Raw genomic sequence first — 17,760 nt, forward strand, 5'->3', positions numbered from 1 at the left:
AATCTCCAGGCTCCGGCGTACTGTTAACGCGCTGGGTTTTTTTTTGGGGGGGGGGGGGGGGGGGTTACCCCGATTGAACTGTCGAGATGCGATGCGAGGCGTGGTGAGGCGATGCGAAGCCCCCCGACGCGCTGTCGCCACATTACCTAGCTAACTTGAGACTCCTGTTTCACCAGAGAGCTATCACATTTCATAACATGGAAAAATAACACTTTAGCAAGCAACAGCGTTTGAGTGGGGTGGGGTGGGGGGGGGCAGGTGGGAAAATGGCACCTCCAAATGAGGGTTAAGGCCATATCATTGTCTTGCTTGCCAACGCTCACCGCCGCCTCCAATAATTCCTCTGACCTTCGGCGCCATGCGGCTAGTTCGACATGGAGGGGTGAGCTGCCGGGGAGACGATCCTTTTCATGCCGCCCCGCTCCTCCTCAAAATGGCTTTTTCTTCTCGCAGACAATCATCTGATACGCGAGCTGAATGAAATCACAGATTACATAAGAAAAGGTCCTCGCAGCCGCACACCGCTGCCGATAAGGCCGCACCTGAAGTGACTGCTCTCACTGCGCCGCAGTCATCTGCCTTATCTGCTCTCCTTCCTTCCTTCTCCCTTTTCTTCCGCCTATTAACCTCTGCTCTTGATTTAAAACATTGCGATGGTGCCCGGCCGAGCAGATTAATATGTAAATGTCTGTAAAGCTTTATAATTACAGAAGATTAACTGTATTGTAGTATAATACTGGAGAGAGATGCTAAATTCCATCCATTCTCAGGTGCATAATAATCTTTTCACCTCTTTTTTTTTTTTTAACAAGAGGAAATATTTCCCTTTTCTCCAGAACAAAGCGTTAAATAAGAAATGATATCCATTATGCATTTGTGGATGAAAAATAATTCATCACATGTGCGTCTCTATGTGTGTGTCAGAGCGTGTGTGTGTGTGTTTGTGTGTGTGTATGTGTGTGTCTGCTTGTGAGAGACAGAGAGAAAGAGAAATAAGAGAATTTTTGATCTTGGTTTTCAGGAAGGTGAGAACGGCCACCTTCGACGTATGAATTTTCAAGTCTGTCGCTAAACCTTTACAGGCGGACACTTTGAAGAAAATGTATTTAATATTATCCCCCCTCCCCTTTCCACATGAGGTATTCTTCAAACATATTCCGAGACAATCTGAATGAAGTGGTTTCCGTGGTGGAGCGTTTGTGATGGAATCAGAAGAATATGCCGCTACCAGGGCGCTTAATTAAACTCACACACATATGCGCTGATATTTGATGGCGTGTGAAGCAGAAGGGAGGGAGGGAGGTGTCTCATTAAAAAAAAAAAAAAGACATGACAAGAGTCACAGTGCCACACTGTGGGCTGGAGGGATATGAATCATATTAAAACGTAACATCGGGTATATGTGTACATGTAAAATAAAAGTGGATGAATTAAATACAAAATAAAAGGAATAACATGACAGAGGAAGACGGGAGCCGAGGCACACAGGGTGAAACTAATAAGGTGAGTACTTCTCCAGGGTATCAAAAGGGATTCCCACAATATTGTGCAGCAACTGCTTGTCAGAGTTGACTGGAAAAAAGAAAGAAAGAAAAAAAAAAACGCTACAGTATTGCACGGAAATTAATTGAAACATTGAGAAACATACCAGACACAGCAGAACAGTTTAGTTGCTTCTCAGAACCAACCTATGGCGACCGGCAACACTGTGGAGAGACCACAATGTTGCCTGTGAAAAAAAAAAAGAAGACAATTTTAGAGAACTGAAGCACAAAATGCAAGAAGAAGGCAGGCTGGCAGAACACGGATTTTTGATGGCTTCCCAGAAAACAAACATCACTGTCGAGAGATCATCAAGATTTAGAAGGAAGGAAGAAATTAGGCAAGGCAAAAGAACTTTCGTTACATTTTTCTTGAAATGTCGTTATCTACAATCGTGACCTGTTTTATTAATCCATTCATTCATGCATCGATTTTCTCCACTACTGGTCCTTTTTTGGTCTTGAGTGAACTGCGGCCTATCCCGGCTGGCTTTGGATGATTGCTCTGGTACCGCTTCATCTGAAAGAAAGACACGTCACACAGAGTGAACATGCAAACACCACACAGATTTGATTCAGACGGAAATCCCAACTCAGATCTCTTGACTGTGTGGCAGACATCCAAATTTGAATCTTACACGAGGCATAGCACACTAAGAATATTTACTACTTGTTCATATTGGATTCATTCCTGAAGACCTCTTGTCCAACACCGTGCAGTCTATCATCACATTTTTTGTGTGCGTAATTATGAGCCTGCAAAAACGCATTTAACAACAAAATCACTTTTATATGCAATAAGTATATTAATATGTAACAACAGAATACGTTCTTTGTACTTGAACATCAAACTCACTTTTTTTTTTCTAAATAAATCATTGACATGTATTCCAGTGTGATCATCCTTCCATCTTATCCGAAAACTTTACACATTCTCCTCTCCTTTTATGCGGCAGAGATTATCCTTGCGGGGGTTTAACGATATTAAAATCAGAAATCAGTAATTAAATGAGAACATGGCCAACGTATCCTCAGGGTATAACATGTACAGCAGATATTTTCATGCTGTAGGTGGTGGGGAGGGGGGGGGGGAGGGGGCATCACCAAATCCATCAACAGTGGAAATAGGCTGAGAGCTCCTGCATGGATTACTCAAGTGTAGTTTTGACTGTTGATATTAAGGTTTTTGTTCGTAATAACGCCCCCCCCCCGACCCCCACCCCCCCAAATGAAATGATGACAATAGCTTAGCATACATTAGAAGACAACAGCTGACTGATCACAAAGTAGCACAAGAACATTGTTTCCAAAAGGCGGCGGAACTTTTGCCGTGTTTCACAGAATCGGATGCTTTTTGCAATCTCTGAAAGACTTCCCGCCGGCATAGCGACTTCCTGGTATCAAGTGTGTTCGCCAGATAAGACGAGGAAGTCAGGTCTTGTCGGATGCTTCACTTATCTCAGCGAGACGCGAGAGGCAGATTGCATTTCAATCCACATGTATTATCTCAGACGCTTTGAGGTATTTTGTCGAAGAGCAACTCAGCTACTTAGAACGCTTTCAATGTTCATCCGGGGATGCGCTTGAGAAAGTTTTTTTCCTCCCCCACCCCCCCACAAAAAAAATACTTCCTAACCCTAACCCCAAAAAAAAAGAATCCTGTCTCGCAATGGCTTAGAGATTCACTTCTCCGCATTCTTTGTGTAAGAAAATGTCTAAATCAAACGCGGTTATCTTAAGCACCCCCCCCCCCCGCCCCCCGATTACCGAATGAGTTCGCAAAACTCTTTCCAACTTATTTAGCCTGATTTGTTTATCTCGGAGTATTTTAACCCCTCCCTTGTTGAAATCCTCTTTAATTTATTGGTTAAAAAAAAGCACAGAAAGGGAATACAGAGGGGGGCTTTAACGCCGGGACAAACCAAAGTGCACATCCAAGACAATCCCGGCGCTACCTGTGCCATGAAGATTAGACCATTGTGCAGGGCGCAATGTTATCGTGCCAAGTGAAGACGGTGCACTCGGAGAGTCGCCAGTAAGGTGCTTAAGATATACAGTTTTGTCACGGGATTTATTGATACGGTTACAGGGAGAAAAGGTGACCTGGTATCTTGGATAAAGTCCTCGCCGGAGACACTTTGGGGATTTTTATGATGGTATATATATATTTTTTACACCTCCTCAGCAGTGTTTCGGGGGGTGTTTGCGCCTTGCTAACATTTCGGCGACAGAAATCAAAATCCTTAGTGAACTAAACCTCCATAGATGAAGCCCGACCATTTTTGGCCTTACCCTAACCATATTTCTCACCTTACAAAGACTCCAAGCATCAGCACCCTATCCTCTAAACACCCTATCCTGACTCTAACCGTGACCATTTGAGATCTTAAACCTCATCAGTCTTAGGCTAGGCCACAGTACACAAACCCAAACCCTAACTTTCCAGAGATCGAAAGCCTCACCAACCTTACCGGTAAAGTTCTCACCCGAGTTCCAACACTCATTACTAGATCAATTGGAAGACTAAGCACCTAATCTTGGCGCTAACCCCAGCCACTCACCTGACAGTGTTCAGAAACCTCACAAACCAACATGGGCGAGCGACCATTTCAAAACCACTTGTGTCCACGACCGATTGTAAATCCTAATCAACTAAAAATAAAATCAAGTCGTTGATGTGTTAAAATATCACATCCGGATGTAATGACTTGAGAGACCATTAAAAAGCACCGGGATCATATAACAAAATCGTAATATATCTCAAGGACTTAAAAGGATGATCCAATCCTGGAGCGAGGCTCCGCTCGAGGACGCCGAGGTGGACTCTGGGTTGGAGCAATAAACAAATGAGCAGAATGGCGTCGGAAGTGGCACAGTGTTCCGTATCAGAGCTCTGCTGCGTCGGCACTCTGATTCCGTTTGTGCTCTTACATAATTAAATTTGGACTTGGACGGCGCTTTTTAAAGAGATTATGCGAGCATATGTCGCTTGAACACGTGCCAGCCTGTGAAGCGCGCCTCCTTTTCATGAGCGCGTATTAGCTTTGGAGAGTTTATTGGAAATTAGAATGAAGTTTGCTGCCAACCGTTAATGAATTGGCCTTATGATGTGAGTCCAAAAGGAGGCGAGCGTGCTGGAACTCACTTGTCATCAGGATGAAGGAGAAAGGTCTATTAAACAGACTACATTTTGTTTTTAATTTCACTTTAACTCAACAGCAAAGACGCTTCATATACCTCACTTTCAAATAGCTTTTTATCCTGTTGTGTCGAGTATCGGAGGCAATAGTATTGTTGCTTTTGCAATTGAGCACGTTACGCGGATGTATGCAATATTAGAACAGAAAATGTTGAGAATTAATATTATTGCATCAGCTGTACCTTTTTTATGTATTCTCTTCTCAATGAGGATCACATCCTACATTTGAATGCTTCAAACAATTTCAATATTGCCATTGGATAAATAATAGGCAATAAGTGCAAATACATTGGACTCAATGGAACCATTTAGTAGAAAGAAAAAAATGACTCATGTTTGTTTGTTTTTTTGTATGTTTTCCCACTAAATTCGTATTGGGCTGCGCTGATTCTGATTGACTCCAAACCGAGTGCACGGATTCACTCTTGGACAGAATTCAGTAGCTCAACCCAAATTAATGGGATACTTTTAGTGTTATTTTGTTTACTCTGCACCATCATTTCTGTCCTCATGGCGAGTCCACATTTTCCTGCCACGCATTCATCAGGAATGGGAGCGGACAAGCCAGTTGGCTCCAGTTGAACGCGTGCACATATCAGACTGTGCTCCCCTCCCCGCATCTGTCATTTTCTCTTTGCTTGAAACATGGCCGCTGTCAGCGCACCGGCTGAATATATCACTCAGCCGCTAGCTTGCCTTTTATTCCTGTCTTGCTCCGCCGTCACCACTCCGGAGCGGCTGTGAGGGTCCGTAAAGGTTTAAGCGGTTATTCCAGTCATTATTGGCTGTTAAATCTGTTGATGGTCGTAAAGGCCCAGCCTGTTCTCCCCCCTCTGTGCCTCAGAGGTCAGCCGATGGTCTGGTTTATGGGCTCGCAGCACCGTGCATCATGACTGGGGCTGCCGGTTCATTCCAGACTCCTCCTCTCCAGCCACTTTCCATCCCGTGGGCAGGACGGATGGGTAGGCAGGCTATCTATTTTTCCAGTGTCGGCCGGGTTAAACCAAAGCGGCGAAAGGCCGCCGGAGTGCCATATTACTTCTCGTGGGCTGATGGGGGGGGGTGCCCCCGCCGTGATTTGTGACACGGCACGATATGAATTGACTGGACTTGCAAGAGTGGAGGCAACCGTTACGGGTGGTGCCGACGTCAAGAGCAATCCAGAAAATTTATGCCGCATTTCAAGAAATTGTCATTTTATTACAATCCTATAAGTGTGAGAGTGAGTTACGTGTCCTCGTAAGTTTGCGGCGTTTCCCCCATTCCGTTTATCGGGAAGCCCGAATTCCCGAGATCACTGCTGGGTTTCAAAATAAAAACGAACAACATCAATTTTATTTGACGTATTCAATAAGGGCTTTGCCTCACGTTCACTCTTGTTATGTGAGACCACATCAGTTACGACTCAAGGAGACTGGAGGACGACTTCTGTCATACCGAGAGCTTGTTCATCACATTGACACATTATTAACAACGGTAAAAACTTTTCAGGCTTGTGATTGAAAGCAGCCATTTTATTTTTTTATTCAAGAATCCCTTTCGGAAACCTTTGTTCCTGTGAAGAAAAGTTACATTTAATGGTGTTTCTGCCAGAAAGGGACGATGTTCTCACTGTCGCTTCCGTGTGCAAATAATTCATTGACCTGCCAATTATTATCTCGCAAAATAGGAGGCAGGAAGCAGAAGAAGGTCCCACTAAAGGACCGCTGCATCCGAGTCAAAGATACTTGGATGTTTTCCTCTTCCTTTTTATGGCTCACTCATTTTTGAAGGCTTTCTTTTTGAGCCACACACCAAGTGTGCTGTCGTTACTGCGAAATGCCGGCGCCTTTATTGCCAATGCCCCTGGTGACCTCACCTTACTGAATGAAGTCATTGACTGGGCTGCGGGACGACAAACCGGCATTCCGCGAAATTAATCAGGTCTATCAGAAGCAAAGCGGCAGAATGTTGTATGGCTATGCCACCGCCGGACTCAGGGAGTTGACAGCCAGCTGATAGACCCACGGCCGTCATATTAAAGTACATGAAAGGCCGGCATCTCAGATAAGCTGTGATGGTGAACGGGGGCCTCTCAGCATGAGCCGGTTGAGTGGAGAATGACCTCATCCCTAAAGCCACCAAGCACTGTAATCGGGTTTAAAACAATCCAGAACCTTCAACAGGGTTACAAGCCCCAGTAGGAGGGGATTTTTGGTTTCTTGCTCAAGGACATCTTGGCAATGCTCAGTTGTTGATTCCATACATATCCAATCTTTATTTTTCTTTCTGCATTTCCTAATGTCTCTTACAAGTCGATCCAAGACATGTTTTTAGTTGTGCAAACTTCTGTTTTGTAAAGCATGGATTTGGCAAACTGATCTGGTCGAACGAGCATAACAAATCCAACCTGTCAAGAAGTCAGCAATAAACAGATACAGGTCCAATCACTGATATTATCTGGAATTTGTTTTCTTATTGTTTTTAATTAAAGGAGTTATATTTGTGAGTGAATTTTGCATTCAATCACAGATAAAGGTTCACAAGTTTGAGTTGCATACTGGTAGCATGAGTGGTTGATTTATGGATTTTCATAGACGGATGGATTGAAATTATTCTGTGTGTTGGTTTGTAAGTCAATTTACTCATATATCGGAACAGCTTTCACCATTGAAATAGATTGAAATGCAATTAATCCTGAAACATTAGGGGAGGAAGCTCAATCATCTGGGAGGGCCACGAAAGCCGCTACCGCACCTGGGTAGGATGCCTCTCCTCTGCCTCGTTGGTGAGGTGTAACGGACACGTCCCACCTCGAGGAGGACCAGGGACTGACCCAGGACATGCTGGAGAGACCGCGTCTCCCAGCCTCGGGGCCCCTCCGGAAGTGTTAGACAAAGTGACTGGGGAGAGGGAAGTCTGGGCTTCCCTGCTGAAGTTGTTAATGACCCGGAAAGAACTTCTGAAAAAGGTTCTTTGTGTTGCATGATCACATAATCTTGTTCTTATTCTAGTTCATTACATGCTGTTTGTCACCTTGATACGATGCATGTCAGGACCCCTGTACTGTGCTTGAGCTCTGCTCTTGCCATTGTTCTTGGACGATAGCCGGCAAGGTCCAACCTGAAGGAATAGACAGCCGAATATACATCACGTAATCCGGAGCAGAGCCGTCAAGTAATTCGTGAGTTCTCACAGGAGCAACTGCATCGTTCTGATTCAGCTCTCCCAAATTGACTTTGGACATCTACTAATACTTGTTGCCGCATGAGTATATTTTCATCTCACTTTGAATGTCTCAGCGTGTCAACTCTGAGTTCTACATTGGACTTTTTGTTGCCTGAAAGAGTAAGTGAGAGTTTCACACAGATTTATGAGTGCCGCAGTCGTTGAAAAGCCAGAAAGGCCCTTGTTGAAGATGAGGAGCCAATAGCCCACAGACTCGAAGCTTTGTGATGTTAACTCTTCCGCACTCTATGGGGAAAGATACACCCTATTTGATCCTTTTTCAGCCAAATAGACTTTATTTTACCGTTTTATAGCTGTCTTTCTTGTGCGAGAAAGGCACTCTTTTGCGATGCTTGACAGCGCGAGCGTGTTTGTGTGTGTGCCTCCAAGAGAGGGGGCTGATGGGCGGTGGGGGGGTGCGTCTGGATTCCTGAGCTGTGTGAAAAGGATCGCCTTCTCTTGGGGGTGGAATTTAATGAGATGATCAATGACCCTAAAGCTTCGCATTCACAACACGGAGAGGCAAGAATGAGCGGCCACGGACTAAATGGGTTAACTGTGATTGTGTTTGTGGGGCCCTCTTGGAAATGCGAATTGTTTCTGAACTCTGTCTTTTGATTGCACAGCCTTTCTTTTGATGTAGCTGTGAGATGGACGCAAACAGCTCGAAAATTCTTTTTCAAGTTCCCGTAATCGATGAGTGTCTTATTTGTCAATAGCTATTTTCGTTATTTTGACCGAAATGGGTCATACCTCTGGCAACAAACGAACCGACATCTCTCGGCCCATACAACAATTTGTTCTGACTGATTTTCTGTTAATTGCTCTCACATTCGCCTCTCCTTTGCTTTGAACTGCAAAGGGAAGGACGGCAGAAGGGACGGTAGGTTGGAAACTGTACTGACAGAAAGCAGCAAGTTCTCACTTTGAATTAAAGGCCACATGAGCCTTTGTCGGATCATGTTGGCCATCACGCAAGTCCGGTATTCATTTGTAGTTTGCATACGAAGTAGCCTGCACTCTCTTCGGAGTACAATAAAGCCCGCTACACCCATACCAATTTTTAAAATCATTCATGACCAAACCACACTAGATGTCTGTCATATATGTATATTCAAGACTAACCTGTGAGAAAAAGCATGGTGCCACAGCATATGCAGACTGTTAGATAATCACTGCCAAAACTGGACTGAGAAAAAAAAAAGTACTACAATGTAGACCATACGTAAGACATGCTTACAACACAGAGTTCAAACTTAAGGCGATCGCGTAACTCAGTTGAACACGGAAAGAGAGCAGCGGCAACAGAGTGCAACGTTAACGAGTCAATGTTATAACTTGTTGGTTAAGTGAACTGTGTCGCTGCTTTATTAAATACGTTTTACTGACATCTGATCGTGCTGTTGGCATTTACTTGAGCTCAGCTCCATCTAGTGGATGCATTGCAGATTGTGTCTTATAATGCTATGCGTCCAATATATGAAAAAAAAGACAAAATAGGCCATTCATTGAAGGTGCGCCTCATAATCCAGTGTGCCTTTTAGTGTGGAAAATACGGTCGTCTACTTATACTACCTTCATCCATCCATTTTCCGAACCGCTTGATCCTCACTAGGGTCGCGGGGGGTGCTGGAGCCTATCCCAGCTGTCTTCGGGCAGTAGGCGGAGGACACCCTGAATCGGTTGCCAGCCAATCGCAGGGCACACAGAGACGAACAACCAACCACGCTCACATTCACACCTAGGGACAATTTAGAGTGTTCAATCAGCCTGCCATGCATGTTTTTGGAATGTGGGAGGAAACCGGAGTACCCGGAGAAAACCCACGCAGGCCCGGGGGAGAACATGCAAACTCCACACAGGGAGGCCGGAGCTGGAATTGAACCCGGTACCTCTGCACTGTGAAGTCGACGTGCTAACCACTGGACTACCGGGCCGCCCCACTTATACTACCTGTACCTGTTAATTTTTTTTCTTACTTCAAGCTTACACAACAACCATTAATAAAATCTCAACATGTTCTTAAGTCAGATTTTTAAGTGATAAGCAAGTGAAATGCCATTAAACAAAAAAACGGAAAAATAATAATAATCTGTTAAGGAGACAATAACAAATCATGTCATTTCATTTGAGCTATTCAGTCTTTTTATTTTTTTTAATTTATTTTATTTTTTTTATTCTATTCAGTTTTTGCAATGTGGTAGTAGATGGGAAACATGGGAGAAGCTGGGTTTACAAACTAACAACACAACCAGTTTCGCTTCTGTTTTTAATAGCACGAGCTTCGGGACACTTTCTAATTCGCTGCCGTTCGATTTCACATGACAATCACAGAGTCCGTGGTTCCACCCAACTCTGTTGACCACACGCAGAAGTGTTTGCAATCGTACATTTTCAACAGGTTTAACATTTATGATTGTCGGCCCTGCCCTGGAGAGGTTTCAGAGCAGTTTATGGAAGGAAAAATATTCCCAAAATACCGCAACCCACAGGATAATCCATAAGTATAAACCTTATAATCAATTTTTTTTCCAACCTTGGAAAAATGCTCAAAGTCAGGCCTGTCTTTGGTTTGTGTGGACCCTGCTCCGGTCAGCAACCACAAAATACACTTTCTACTACTGTTGTAGGTCACGTGTCATGACAATGGAAGGTCACTGTCTGGTGTGCCCCCGTCCCCTCACACTTTGCCGATTGTGATAGTGAAGTGGGGGCGGTTGGGAGCGATGACATCATGCAGCAGCCAATGTTTGAAGTGCCAGTCCTGAAGGAACCACTTACAGCAATTAGGATATCCTTTAACAAGCGTTTGCGCAACATTGGCTGGTTTTTGGCATTTGCCTCGCTGTCCCTGCCTACTAACTAGCAAGGTTTGATCTCCCGTAATTATCCGCCCAACCGGCTCCTCACTCCTGACAGCTCCCTCCCCGGAGAGGGCTGAATTCCGCGGCTACTCACTGATTGCATCAAAGTGTCAGAAATTGCAACATCAAAAATAATAACTGATATTCCAGCAAGCAGGCGGCGCTTTGAATATTTCCTTTAAAACGTCCTCTAATTTGTGTCTCGTTCGGTGCCAGCCAGCCAGCCAGCGCGTGTGTGACTGCGCCGGGCTTAAAGCAAATAAAAGCAGAGGAAGCACATTCATTATTTAACTGCTATTTACATATGGCAGACTATTCTGTCTGAACTGGCATGAAATAGATAAATGCTCATTCTGGTGTTGCTTCAGCACCATCCTGCATTTCTTTCAGGACTTGTTCGGCATCTGCACTCTTGGCCGCCTTCCCTCACGGCGTGCCTCATCATTCTTAAGTCTTTGTTATCCTCGCTCAGCAAAGCTAATAGACAGACAGGTGGTACGCAATCTAAGAGAGCAATCTGCTAAAATTGTGAAAACAACACCAAAGAGACCCCGATTTCCCTTGTGGGATTAATCACGTCTACCATCAAGCTATTTATCCATTGTCATTTTCTCTCAAGTCACACGCTGTTTACCTTTCATACTCGCAAGAGCTCGCATTTCACGGCAATCAGTAGAGTTAGTTTCAGGGTCTAAGTAGCATGCTTCCTTCAAAATACTTGTCAAGAAGTCAGCAAAAATGTGATTTTATTTTTGGCACTACTCACTGGAATCTCTATTGGGACAGTTGTGCGGTCACGAGCATTCGTCAGTGCATGTGGACTGCAACGCTCACTGTCAAATGGAAGCCCCGAGCAGTGCTGCTGGTAGCATTAGCATTGACTCCACTGTCCACAGCTGGAAAAAAAAACAAAAACATATCAATATTCTATCACCCAACGTGTGTCCAGAGGGTCCACTTGCAGCGATGTTAGCCTGCTCTTTGAGGGTGACATCCATATTTCAACACACATCTTGACTTTGCCGACCTTGCCGAGTTGTGCATTAATAACACATTCATAATACATCATCTTCCCCCTTGTTCCTGGCGTGTACCCCGTTCGGTTCGACATGGGTGTAATCCGTTTTTAATTGTGGACATCAGAGGAATCATTTGCAAGCGCTTCACATGCTTAAGCGTTGCACAAAAAGGCCATTTGCATCACATGCCCGCCGTCTGCGGATGGGGTTGGTAGGCGCGCTCATGGTGAGTATCACTTCCGCCAATTGAAAGGGACAATTGTGTGTTCAAGCAATGAATCGAGGGAGACAGTTGGCCAAGCTTTTTTGCAAGAGTGAAATTAAAATCAGCGCGGCGGCGAATGGGGCTGCTTCAGCGGCATAAATTAATGCCAGACGAGGGAGAAGAGGCAGGTTTGCTTTGCAATGACAAATGTTGATTTCCCCTGAGGTATTGAAAGTGATTTGACCCAGTCATTCTTTTAAATCACAGACAGGAGATGATAAATGTGTTGCTAATGAGGCCTCTACATTTTATCTTGTGCTTTTCCTCCTGCAAAAGAATCGGCCAGCATTCATAGGGGCACTTGCTATGTTTGCGTACGGATCGAAAAGCAGACGTTGCCATTTATTTTGTTGGCACTTCTCCACAGCTATTCTAAAAGAACACCACGCTCCGTTAAACTCATCATTCAGAATGAGACACGCTGACAAAAAAAAAAAAAAGCAATAAACGATATTTACAGTGTCCGGTATTTACTTTTTGACAAATAGCTACGAGACACATTTTATTCGCAGGAGAATGAGGGCAGTGAGAGAACAGACTTCAGCAGCAGAGTGGAGACCGTGGCGTACAATATGACAATGTCCAAGTGCTAAGGCACAATGACAGCTAATAAAGATGAGCTCGGGTCCATATATTTTTGATATACTGTACTGTATGGCTTCCGCTTTGCATGGTACATTTTTGCCTTGCAGTTGTAGATGTAGCGATGAGCTGCGTGAACAGACAACGGTTTTCTATAGAGTTCCTTGAGCCCACATAGCAATGTCCTTTACACAATGATGCCGATTTTCAATGCAGTGCTCCCCAAGGGATTGAAGGTCATGGGCATTCGATGTTGGTCTTCAGCCTTGCCCAGCATGTTTTTGGAATATGGGAGGAAAGCAGAGTAGCTGGAGAAAACCCACTCAGGCACGGGCAGAATATGCAAACTCCACACAGGAAGGTCGGAGCCGGAATCGAACTCAGCACCTTTGCACTTAGAGGCCGATGTGCTAACCTGTCGTCCACTGTGCCACCTGTTATTAAGATGACTCTAATTTGTTCATTGAATTAAAATTTACAATGATTCCGAGGGATTGTAGTGCGTTGTCTTATTTATGAATGAAATCCACCACACACATCAGCCAAGCACAGAATCGGTATGTCTGTGCCTCGATCAAATCCGCCCAAATCCCTGTTACACCACCTGCGCAGCAAAATAGACCCTGCTTTGTGCCAGTCTAAAATGTCACCAAATTGCGAGTCTTAAATTTGGTTTCATTAAGCCTGCACATACCCTGAGTGACTGTTACTTTCCTTGGTTGCAATGTCCACGCAATTGGTTACAGAAATGATGTACGGATACCTCCCACAGCTAGTTGTGGAGTGCAATGTAAAACAGGGGGGCTTGAGTCCCAACAATGCACACGTCGGCAAATACATCCAGCAGATGCTGCGAAAAATTGTCTGAAAATTAAAAATCAAACATATAAATCGCATTGTTCTGCAAATACACTGCCCCCCCCCCAAAAAAAGCCCCGCTAATCTCAAAACGAGTGAGTGGAATTCAACCCTGTCAGCGTTTGTAGACATTATGCTAATCTTCCGAGCATAGGCCCCTCTGTGTTTTTTTTTTCCTCTCCCACCTCACATCTCAAAGCTAAGCACTTTGCTTTATATACACATGACAAAAAGCAGAGCTCCAGGAGCTGTTAACAGCACGGCTCTCATTATCTGTGTCGCCGAAGGAGACGAGGGGCTCCTTTCAGGTGCAGATGTAGAGCATCATTGATAGGCTCCTCCTTTATAGCCGCGGCACCCCTCTGATCAATCAGTGCTGACAGGGCGCTAGCTTTTGTGTGTGGCACACGGTAGGGACAAATGTCTGCCATGGAGCGGGGGGCACACCTGAAAAGGGGAAGAAGCTTAGACCCCCATCCTGCTTTGATGGATTAGCATGTGGAGAAATTACTTGATTATTGATATGAAAATGTTTTTTTTTTCCAAAGGGGGTAAAAAAAAAAGGTCTTGGCCTAGTATGTTTTCTCTCCCTGGTGATTATCTACCTCATTTCCGATTTCTCTCACCTATCCCCCTGATACGTCTTTAGAGAAAAGTGATGATACAAAGGAAGGACATGGGGAGGAGACACGGCAACCCCCCCCCCCCCCCCCGCCCCCAAGGCGCGACACGTCGAACCGCCCTTCACGAAATATTGTTCATCATCATATTAACAGGGCTGAACGTGCAGCGATAAGGGACAAAATAAAAAAGTAAGCAGAATGTCCCGGTGAGATATTTCAATCCTTATCCCATCACCCTCCCTCCCATCTCCATCCATCCTTCATTCATTCACAGTGAATATGAAATATAGCAAGACCTTTTCCCTGGCCCAGAAAATGATGACATAATCACCTCCCCCTTTAATTGCTTGATTTGTCAATGCCTCTCTATCCTCTCGCTCTTAAATATCTCTCCCGCTGACAGGCCCAACACAGGCTTTGGACCATACAGACTCATGTTGACGTTGCCTCAGGATAGTTACACTTGAATCAACATAATTTTGTAGTTACATGCAGTTAGGCCTTTCCAGACCTTCTCCAAAGCTATCAAGAAGCACTGACCTACATTTACAACTTAGACGAAATGTATTATATCTATTTGCATCGGTTTATGATCATTATTTCATTGCATGGGATTTGACTGCCCAGCTTCTAGAAGCTTATAGTAAATGTTGATTTTTTTTTTTTTTTGCTCAATCAAATTTCAATTAAAGGGGATGCGTAGGCAACTACTTGTCAAAAATGAATGTCATCAAAGGTTGAGAGAATGCCATTGAGGAGAGTGCAGATGTCCCCCAAACATTCGGGAACAGGTAAGGACCACAATTGTAATTTCTTGTCGTCTGGCCACATGTCTTCTTGGTAATCAAACACAGCACAACTCAGACTCTGGATCCATTCCATCCTTGACTGTACTGAATGTTAAACAAAAGGTGATCTGAAAACCAACCTACGGATACGACAGTGATTTCCGACTTATCATTACACCCCATCTTTGGTCTATGAACAAAATGAACATACAATCAATGCTCTGATTTCTGACACGATGCACGATTGAAATAAACAGTACTAATCTTAGTCATACAAACCAAAGTTAAAAGAATTTAAAATACAGCTTTCTGAGCACTGCGGAGAACAATCCGCAAGTACTGTACATCCAGCCAAACAGGTTTATAAACCAGCATCACTGTTGTCAATTCCAAAGTAAAATACGGTCTGAGACATATTCAGCAAGCGCGGGTTTGATTGATATGATCACTCTGTTAGCCAGTTATTATTAAGAACCATCACTTTGCACAATAGAAAGAAAGACATTCACTAGAAATGACCAACAGAAGCCAATGAACACAGCGTGAGTGGCCTAGCGTGAGAACTGGTGTGCCTTTTGGTTTCTCACTATTATGCCAGAGCAGGAACATATTTGCAGAGCTTTATTCAGACAAACCACCAATGTCAACCTCTGTTCATCTCTCACCTCTCACATCGGGGATTTTTTTTTTTTCCGCCTGTGTGGTTAGCGCCGTAGCAATCTGAGGAAATCGGTGCTCCTGCCTGTCGAACATCAGCGAAAATTGACGGACGGGACGAGGACTCTCCCACAATCCCGACGATGACCCCCACAAGGGAGCAGTGCCTAACTAATGGAAACAGTGTGTGCTCAGTCTGAACCCCCTCCGCCCCCCACACCCCCTCCATCAGAACACCGGTGACAAACATGGGCAAGGAAAGAAAAAGAAAAAAAGTTTGTGCTTTACAACCCTCCTCGTAAAGGCCCAGTCATAAAAGGGAAAATTTAGCCCTTCATTAGTGGTAATACAATGCACATAAGTTCCACGTATAACAATTGGGAATAGCTGTAAAGTTAGCATTTTATACCTTCTCAATCTGCGACTTGTTGGTGACCTCTGCAGAGGCAAGCCAAGGGCGAATGGATTTACTGCCACTTTACATGTCCTCCGATCGGCCGGCCTGTTTGGGGAATTAAAAAGGTGCTAAAAGACAAAATAACTGAAGCGACTGCACAGTGTCAGGATTATGAATCTCCAAAGAATCATTTACAACTTGTAACTGGAGTTTTCGTTCAAGGAGATTTCACAATAACTCATGTCCAACTCTGCTTTTTATGGCCAGCCAGGGACGAATGGAAACCTATTGCTCTTTTCCTGCTTGTTTTACCCTCTCGGCCCACTGAGATGAGGTTATTACTGCTCGCATCGCGAATAGTGGTTTTACGGCTTATATAGTATGATGGAAAAAAAAAAAGTCATAAGCCGTCAAGGTGGGAACATTTGTACTTGGCAAACTTGGAGCTCTACTGTAAATGTGCAACTATGGGCTAGTGTGACCTGTAATGGAAGGGCCCCAGGTTCAAGTCTCTGGATTTGCGATTTGCCCTGTGGGTTTTCTTGAGCAAGGAACCAAAAACCCACAAACCAATTCAGTAAGAACAAGAACTATTTTATTTTTGAATATAACCGTATTTCATAACAGGTGCTCTGTTGTTTTGTTTCTGTGCTGACTTCCTCACATTATTGAAAATGAAGGCATGATTTCAATGATCCCTTGAGATTTCAATAAGCTCAACTGTGACCCTAATAAGTACAGGAAACAGCAGTACAGAAAATGAACGTATGGAACGGAATACTGAGGCGTATTTACATTTGCTTTGGGTTTCTCTCAACTGGAGCCATGAGCTGGAGAGTGTCCTGTGCACTAGTCAATCATTCGGCCGCCATCAGTGTCAGAGGCTGGCACACACTGAGCAGGTCGGGGGGGACTTCAAGAGTGGAAGCGCGGCGGCCATTGATGAGATGAAACAGGTTGACTTCTCCCTCGTCGGAGTGGAATGAAAAACAAATGTCACACGGGGTGACGGAGTGCGTCTGCGTCTTATCAGCGCGACCGATGTGAGTGATGGCTCTTATCTGACCCCCTCTCCGCCTTCTCCCTGGTCCCCTTCCTCCGAGGCTGTTTATTATCCTAAGGTGGCAGGGTGGTGCTGGGCCCTTTGCGATCCATCTCTCCGGAGGACTCCTTCCCCCACTCTCTTATCTGACTGCTACATGATAGCCGTAGCTCTTGTTTACAGATGCCAGCCCATTTGAATGAGGAGCAGGCTGAAGGATATGACTCCTTTGCTCGACCACTTCCTGCTATGGAGGAGCCAGGTGAGTTATAGGGAGGAGGGCGAGCACATGCATCATCCTTTAGCACGCCACCGCATCATCACGTCCTATTTTGCTCCTGTGTGGGAAATAAATGGTGACTGAAAAGGGGAAAAACAGTACACACGCACACACACACACACACACACATGCGCGCATGAGAGACTAAGCTTAGTTTATCGCTTCTCGTGAATTACATTCATTTCTGTTATCATGTCCTTTTTTATTCTCTGGGTTATCTCAGCCAGCATGTGTCGTCGGTGTGTACATGAGTGAGTTGATATGAGTAGAAAGAAGCCATCTACGCCAGTGGTGGTGAGCGGGTACTCTATTGAGGTGACTGAATGGGAAGGGTCGCTCCTATATTTGCACGTGTTTTTGAAAGGAAAACCTCAATAAAGACGGCTGTTTTTTTTTTTTTTTTTTTGCCCCACCGCCCACCCCCCTCGCTTGTTCCAT

At 44.5% G+C, this 17,760-nt stretch overlaps 1 long non-coding RNA gene across 1 annotated transcript; it reads right to left on the bottom strand.

Annotated features, from left to right (window-relative positions):
* Positions 1 to 1,118: 1,118 nt before the first annotated feature.
* Positions 1,119 to 16,154, bottom strand: LOC147207853 (uncharacterized). The gene is made up of 6 exons (XR_015100499.1): positions 16,013 to 16,154; positions 11,578 to 11,707; positions 7,756 to 7,842; positions 1,942 to 2,061; positions 1,649 to 1,729; positions 1,119 to 1,572 (listed from the first exon to the last, which is right to left on the bottom strand). It is a non-coding gene; the product is annotated as an uncharacterized LOC147207853 (long non-coding RNA).
* Positions 16,155 to 17,760: the final 1,606 nt, after the last annotated feature.

The sequence above is a fragment of the Hippocampus guttulatus genome, chromosome 3 (genome assembly GCF_054856545.1).
Source record: "Hippocampus guttulatus isolate MCC_2025c chromosome 3, RoL_Hgut_1.0, whole genome shotgun sequence".
In the NCBI taxonomy this organism is placed as follows: domain Eukaryota; kingdom Metazoa; phylum Chordata; class Actinopteri; order Syngnathiformes; family Syngnathidae; genus Hippocampus; species Hippocampus guttulatus.